The following is an 8,323-nucleotide window of genomic DNA, read 5'->3' as shown; positions in this document are numbered from 1 at the left end:
GGTGAAAGCTATGATCCCTTATTGATGTCGCAGTGTAGATTAATAGGAGGAGACAGGTTAGTGAAGGATTTTTAAGCCTTGAGACTATTGAGACGGATTGTGTATGTGTGCCATTCAGAGGGTGAATGGGCAAGACAAAGTATTGAAGTGCCTTTGAACAGGGAAAAAGGGTGCAACTAAATATTAGGAAGGTGTTCCTGATGTTTTGTGCACTCTGTTTATATACTTCAGGTTGTATATATTTGAAGTGACAGGAGCATGTGAGTCTTACGGCCAGCTGCCATATTCTTGCATGTATTCTGCATTCGGTACCGTGAAGCCTGGCACGCAAGTTTAGTATGATGTGACATATGATATTTATGCACCAGATGTTTATGTGACTACTCGATGTTTGCCTAACTTGGGGAGACAAAGAAAGTCATACTTACTTTCAGAAGAGGACTTAGACATATTAAAAAAGAGGACTTTATCGTGTCCCATTCATCCTAGCAGGGAAGCCCCTCTCTCAGAGGCTGAGGCGAAGAGGAGCAGTCGTAAGCCCACTCCATGTGAGTGGCTTTACCGTAACCTCAGGCACAGTGGAATGGGGGAAACTCATCCGTACAATTGTGTTGAGGAGATCCAGACTGCATTTCAAATAGCACCCTATTCACTATACAATGCATTACTTTTGACCAGGGCCCATAGGGCTCTAATCAAAAGTAGTGCACTGTATAGAGTGCCATTTGGGATGCAGATTCAGACTCGGCTTTAATAAGGGGATTAGGTCTGCTAGCCAGTGTTCCGTCTCTCTCTCTCTCGCTCTCTCTCTCCCTCTCCTGCAGGCATGCTCATGTACAATAAGGTGTTTTTGGGGCATGATGACTCAGCATCATCGGTCTACCAAACTCACCTTTTGTAGTGTGGTGTTTATACTGCTGCTACACCTTAATCAGGACCTCATCCCCCGGCTAATTAAGTATCCTGCCTGTTAGTAGTTTGACACACATAATGCTTAACTTGAAGGCTACCTACATTAGGTCTTCACAACACATTCCTCACCCATTTATACAACGGGTGGGTGTGATCTGGAATGCTGATTGGTTAAAACTGCATTCCAGCCGGTGTCTATTCCACAAGTTACCACCGGCTAAATCTATGATGTTAAAATACGTATTTACTTTGTTCCATCTGACTGTGCAGTCCTCTGTCTCATCAGCCCAGGCAGGGAAGTTATATATACAAAGAAATGTCAATTGAAAAAAGGTCAAACGAAACGGAGTGCATCTAGTTTGCAGTCTTTCCAGCTTCAGTTTGAAGTTATTGTGTTAGCTGTGTTGTTGGCTAGCTCCTCTGAACAATAGTGTCCTAACAAGAGAGCACATTTTCTATGCCAGGCGAAATCGTACCTGATTAGCTCATTGTTATGGATGTATCCTCGAAGCCGGTGTTTGGAGGATATTGTCACGCCTGCTCCCACTCCCCCTCCGCGCCAGGCTACCCGTCTGTACATGCACCTGTCACCATCACTACGCGCAGCAGCGCTCATTGGACTCACATGGACTCCTTCACGTGGTTGATTGCCCCTGTATATCTATCTGTTCCTCGTGGTTTTCCCTGTGTACGCATTAATTGGTGTTGTGTGTTCCTGTCCAGACGCTGTTCCTGTTCTGTTTAATGTCTTTCAGTTATTAAACCTTCACTCCCTGTACCTCTTTTGGCACTTCGTCTCAGGCCTATGAACACCCGTGCCAATATATCCTCCAAACACCGGCTTCTCCGGCATTACCACTTAAATATCCACAGCCATTGGAGGCTGGAAAGTCCCACCTAAAATTGAATTTGCTCATCAGAGGGCCCGTCACTGCTTGCTTCAAACAAAGCACAACGCTGGAAATCTGTCCGCATCCACAGAAACTAGTCCCATCGTTCTATGACGAACACAGATGGTTTTATATCAAATTCAGAGGGAGCGGTAGAGAGACTGACACAGATGTACTGCCAGTTCCTTGTTGGTTTGGCTGTACACTGAGCGTACAAAACATTAGGAACACCCTTGTCAAGGCATGGACTCTACAAGATGTCAAAAGCGTTCCACAGGGATACTTGTAAACAATACTGGCCCATGTTGATTCCAATGCTTCCCACAGTTGTGTCAAGTTGGCTGTATGTGGTTTGGGTGGTGGACCATTCTTGATACACACAGGAAACTGTTGGCACCTACTACCATACCTCATTCAAAGGCAATTCAATCTTAAATCTTTTGTCTTGCCCATTCACCCTCTGAACGGCACACATACACAATCCATGTATCAATTGTCTCTTCTTCTTTGGTATTATGGTGGTCCACAAACAAATGTCATAGGTGCATGCTGCTGTATTGGCTGTGTATCAGTCTACTATTCTATAGTATGAATTCATTACACTTTGTTAATAAAAACAAACAAAAAATATAACAACTAAAACTAAATACAAAAACAATTGCTATACCAACTAACCCCGAACTCATTAAAACCTCATCACTATTCCACTACTTTGGCCCTATCTGATACTACTCCAGGCCAGCAGCCTGGGAGGATGGGACATTATCATTCAAAACATCTTGTAACTCTTCGGCAGGAAAATCTCATACACCCAATTACTTCTCTGCAGCTGCCACCACAACGTCTATCCTCTGTGATTTACATTCCATTCCTGCGGTACAATTGACAACCATGACCATGAACGTCAAAAACGAACCTTAGGAAGAAAACAAATACACACTCGCACTCCAAAGCTGGTGTTTGGAGGATATATTGGTCTAACAACACCCGTGCCAATATATCCTCCGAACACCGGCTTGTTGTTAAAAGCGGACAAGCATTTATGAAAATAAAATCTACCACGGTGGCCAGGGCTAGGATTCCATTGGATACATTATGGATCTTTTGTGTGGTGTTGACGGCCATACAAATTAAAGGACAACAACGCCATATCCCCAGGCTTCAATTTGTCCCCACTGGTGCTCACTTTATTTATGTTTTACATCTAAGAAATGTTATGTTTCTTTCAACAGCTGAATGTACAGTCAGCAGGGCCGGCTCTAGCCTTTTGGGTGCCCTGAGCAATATTTGGTTGGGGGGCCCCCCGCCATGCGTCAACATTTTTTGTGGCCCCCCTCTTGACGGTGGAGAAAAATGTAAGGTTTGAAGCAAGTTTTCTGCAATTCTACATATTTTGCTATGGGACAGCGAGAACATTTTATAACAAATGTCATGCAATTATTCTCAGTTTGCCATGGGACACAGATAAAAAAATGTGCAGTTTTACAGTTTATTTCCTTCAATTTTACCCATTTTGCCATGGGGTGGATAGAAATGTTTGCACATTTAAAACAAATTTCCTGCAATTCTACACATTTTGTAATGACTTATGCCATGTCAATAAGATATCTGAGTGTGAATGAATAACAAAATAAATGGATGCCCTCTGGAGGTCAGGGCCCCTGGGCACGGCATTTGGCCATAATTATTACTAGTTTAGATAGCCGGCTAAACTACACTACATTACCAAAAGTATGTGGACACCTGCTCTTTGAACATCTCATTCCAAAATCATGGGCGTTAATATGGAGTTGGTTCCCCCTTTGTTGTTATAACACTAGATGTTGGAACATTGCTGCGGGGGCTTGCTTACATTCAGCCACAAGAGCATTAGTGACGTCGGGCACTGATGTTGGGCTTGCTGTCGGCGCTCTAATTCATCCCAAAGGTGTTCGATGGGGTTGAGGTCAGGGCTCTGTTCAGGTGAGTCAAGTTCTTCCACATCGATCTCGACAAACCATTTCTGTATGGACCTCGCTTTGTGGATGGGGGAATTGTCATGCTGAAACAGGACAGGGCCTTCCCCACACTGTTGCCACAAAGTTATTAAAAGCACAGAATTGTCTAGAATGGCATTGTATGCTGTAGTGTTAATATTTCCTTTCACTGGAACTAAGGGGCCTAGCCCGAACCATGAAAAACAGCCCCAGACCATTATTCCTCCTCTACCAAACTTTGCAGTTGGCAGTATGCATTGGGGCAGGTAGCATTCTCCTGGCATTCGTCAAACCCAGATTCTTCTGTCCTTCCAGATGGTGAGGCGTGTTTCATCACTCCAGAGAAAGTGTTTCCACTGCTGCGAGCTTTACACCACTCTAGCTGACGCTTGGCATTGCGCATGGGGATTTTAGGCTTATGTGCGGCTGCTCGGCCATGGAAACCCATTTCATGAAGCTCCCGACAAAAAGTTATTGTCCTGACATTGCTCCCAGACACAGTTTGGAATGCGGTAGTGAGTGTTGCAACCGAGGACAGACGATATTTACGCGTTAAACTCTTCAGCACTCGGCAGTCACGTTCTGAGAAATTGTGTGGCCTACCACTTTGCGGTTGAGCCGTTGTTGCTCCTAGACATTTCCACTTCACAATAACAGCACTTACATTTGACCGGGGAAGCTCTAGCAGGGCTGAAATTTTACGAACTGACTTGTTGGAAAGGTGGCATTCTATAACGGTGCCACGTTGAAAGTCACTGAGCTCTTCAGTAAGGCCTATGGAAATTGCATGGCTGTGTGCTTGATTTTATATACTTGTCAGCAACGGGTGTGGCTGAAATAGCCGAATCCACTAATTTGAAGGGTGTCCACATACTTCATGTATATGCACAACCATATTTTACTGAGTGAAATTTTTTGGGGGTACGTTTATTTCTTTATTTTTGGTCGGGGGGCCCTATGCAACTGCTTATGTTGCTTATGCCTGGAACCGGCCCTGATGGTCAGTGTACAAAGCCACCTCTGTTCCTTTTGACATTCTATACCCTGAGTTGCTCAATATCAAGTACGCCATTTAGCAGACGATTTTATCCAAAGGTTGAAAAGAGGTTGAAGATTCCTTTTTCAATGTCTGTTGTCATGTATTAACCAATGCTACATCACAAAGAGAGCAGTCTCCTTGCCAGACAAATGCATGTGTTGAATGCAGTATACTTAGAGATGTGACTGACAAGTGTACATCTCCCTATATGTATGTGTCATGGGTCAGGGTTACAAATACGGTACATGTATTCCCTGTGAACTGGTGGCTCTCTTCTCTCCCTCATCTGCCTCACAGCACCTAATGAGAGATAGAGGAGATTCAGCTATAGTCTGAACACACTCCAGAGCCCAACTATGAGAAAAATCAATATGTGAACCTATTACTCCAGTAGAGCACAGTGGCTCTAAATTGCTTTCTGCTTCAGCGGGTAAGCATTAGAAAGCTGATGTCTCCTTCATGTCTGGAAAGCATGAATAAACATGATTTAAGGAAGGAAATTAATATTATGTAATATGACTCTAATGACCAGAGGGAATGTATTGAATTAAGCTGCCTATTGTATATAAGCAGACGAAAATTATACTATGGCATTATTCATGCTCGGGTAAAGTCAGTGATATGAGATATGGTATGTTTATTGAGGCAAGTAGAAAATGGGAAGAAAGGGGCTTAAAGTCAGACTTAAGAACATCCAACAGTTGTGCATCAGGCAAGTGCATTACCTAAGTCAGACTTTTATGTGGAACGCCCACTGATGATCTTTCTTTGAAGTCATGCTATTGTTAACTTTGAAATGTATTATTCAAAAAGTGATAGCATCATTGTTAACCGGACCTAAGGAGGATGGTAAAAGATAAATATTGTCTACTCTGTGTGAAAATAAATCACCCTACAGCTTTTTCTTGTATATTCTTCTCAGTGTTGAGACTAAATAATCATAGGCCATAAGGCTGTCTGTTAATCCGTCATCTCTGTACTCTTTTCTTCAAGTCATCCTGGCCGGGGACGGCACTGGGGTAGGCAGGTCAATGACTTGTCTATCTCAAATCAAAAAGATTAAAGAACCAGTGCTGCTGTAGGGGATCACACACATCATTTGAGGCCCTTAGACTGAAATCAGACATAAAAAATGAACCGTGGTAAATATCTGAGCACTCAGAATAATGTATCACTTGCCTTCTGATTTGATGTACCATTTAATCGGCACACTATCTGACAGACTCCCACAGCAGTGGGCTCTAAATGGTAATATAGTGTTACTAACTGTGTGACAGTAGTTTAGAACAGTAAAGCACAGTCTAAATTACCCTAAAATCCTATTAGCCTTTTTCTTAACCTTTGTCTTTTCCTTTATATATTCAATTATGATGTAATTATGTCAAATAAAACAATATGTCTCACAGCAAATGACTATCACACTTCTGCTGATGCAGTGAAAAGGATTTGTCTGAATTGTTATCAATAGATTCCCCAACTTTCTGAAAACCGTCCCTGTGATGATGTATGAATAAACAACAATGAAACCCTTTCAATCTGATATTCCTATCAGGGTGGGATTCAATTTGAAATGGAGATCAAATGGGAAGATTTCACATGAATGCTCCAATAGAGCCATACTCACAGGTTGCATCCAGCATCCCAAATGGCACCCTATTCCCTACATTGTGAACTACCTTTGACCGGGGTAGAGCACTATACAGGGAATAGGGTGCCATTTGGGACGTAACCACAGATAAGACAGTTTGAGTTATGCACAAATGTCCCAATAAGACAACCCAGGGAGTTATGAGAGTCTCAATCAGTCAACACTTGATAACAGTGCCACTGATGACAATTTGGAAACTTCCTGTCAGTGCCAGACAGACATTTTCATTGTAGTAGCAGGCCTTGCTGAACTCATTGTCAACAGCGAGAGAGCGAGAGAGCGAGAGAGCGAGAGTGAGAGAGAGAAATGAACAGCACAAAAACAAACCAAATTAAACTGGAAAGGGGCACTGATAAGGCTTTGAAATGTTTTACAAAGGATTTTGCCTCAAAATTATTCTGAACAGACATTCTTTCATTTCAGTCAGAGGTAGTCTTGACTGAATTCCATCTTAAAATGAGGGAAAAAGAAGACTCAATGCCCAGTGTGCCCCGTTCTAAATAGCAATACAACTATATAAAGTTGGGGTCAAGTTGGGGTAAGTAAGCATTTCACTGTAAGGTATACAATACCTGTTGTATTCAGCGCATGTGACAAATAACATTTTATTTTATTTTATTTGATGACACCTGACATTGTGATGTGACCACTGTGCTAAAAAATAAATACATAAATATCCTGTAGAAAAATAGATTATATTTACAACCACTGGGAAATCATTCTGCACTGTGTGAATCTCTTGTGTTTCCACAAGTTTCTTATTTATTTAAGTTTTGAGCTTTAGCTGCCTACTTCATTTCCTACATGCCTTTTGAGAGCCCTCATCCTAGAATCTTCACTATGAATCCCCCGGTGACCCTTACAACAGTTCTAATAAAAATGGATGTACTTTATTTCAGACTACTTGATAGTTTTTAGACTTCTATGTCCTTAGAGGATTTAAGCATAACTTCATGCACCCCCCCCTTCATAATCTATAACTAAAAAAGAATGACTGCCTCTGTAGCCAAAATGTCAAGATTTGTCCAAATTATTTAGCTTTTTGAAAAACTGTCAAACATCAACCAATGTGTTATAGATTAGGCAATTAGTAAAAAAATACAAATCTGTTTGTTCTCAGAACAGCTGAATTGATTATAAACTAGTAAGGAACTCTACATGTTTGTTTACTCTCCTTCCCCACATTGCCAGAGGCTAATACACAAATCCATGCTGACATTTCCTCCTTATGTCCCCCATTATTGTTTCCCCTGCTTAACACACATCCTGCTTATTAACAATGTCAAAAATAAAGGAAGGGATATTGTTCCAGACTATTGGATTTGGGAGTCAGACGTAAGTAAACGGACATGAGTCCAGAGACTGTCCAGTAAACAGTGGCTAACCACAACAAAAAAGTGATACAATATGGTCAAAATCATACTGACAGGAAAGGCCTGGTATGTCCTTTTCAGAACAGCTGTCAACTGATCTCTGTATCTCAAACTGTAACTCTAGAGGTCCAGTTGGATAACAGTGTTATCTATAATATTTAAAATACCATCCTGTTCTGTCAATGATAATCTTGGTATCTGACATACTGTAACTGTAGAGGTACTTTATTCCTATCCATATGCAATATTGTAAATACCATTCTTAAATCACCACAAATGCATAAACTACATCTCTTTTCCTGTCAGTTGCTAGGTTTCCATCCAATTGGCGGCAGATTTTCATGCGAATATTCAAAATTCTGCATGAAAAAAATATGCATATTTTCCCACCAGTGTGTTTCCATCAAATTGACTTGTTACAGATTAAGACGTAGTGCACATAAAATAACTTTTGCGGTTAAATTCCCATGTACCAAATAATAAAA

Source organism: Salmo trutta, chromosome 7 (genome assembly GCF_901001165.1).
Source record: "Salmo trutta chromosome 7, fSalTru1.1, whole genome shotgun sequence".
Lineage (NCBI taxonomy): Eukaryota > Metazoa > Chordata > Actinopteri > Salmoniformes > Salmonidae > Salmo > Salmo trutta.
Note: the sequence above shows the minus strand (reverse complement) of the source record.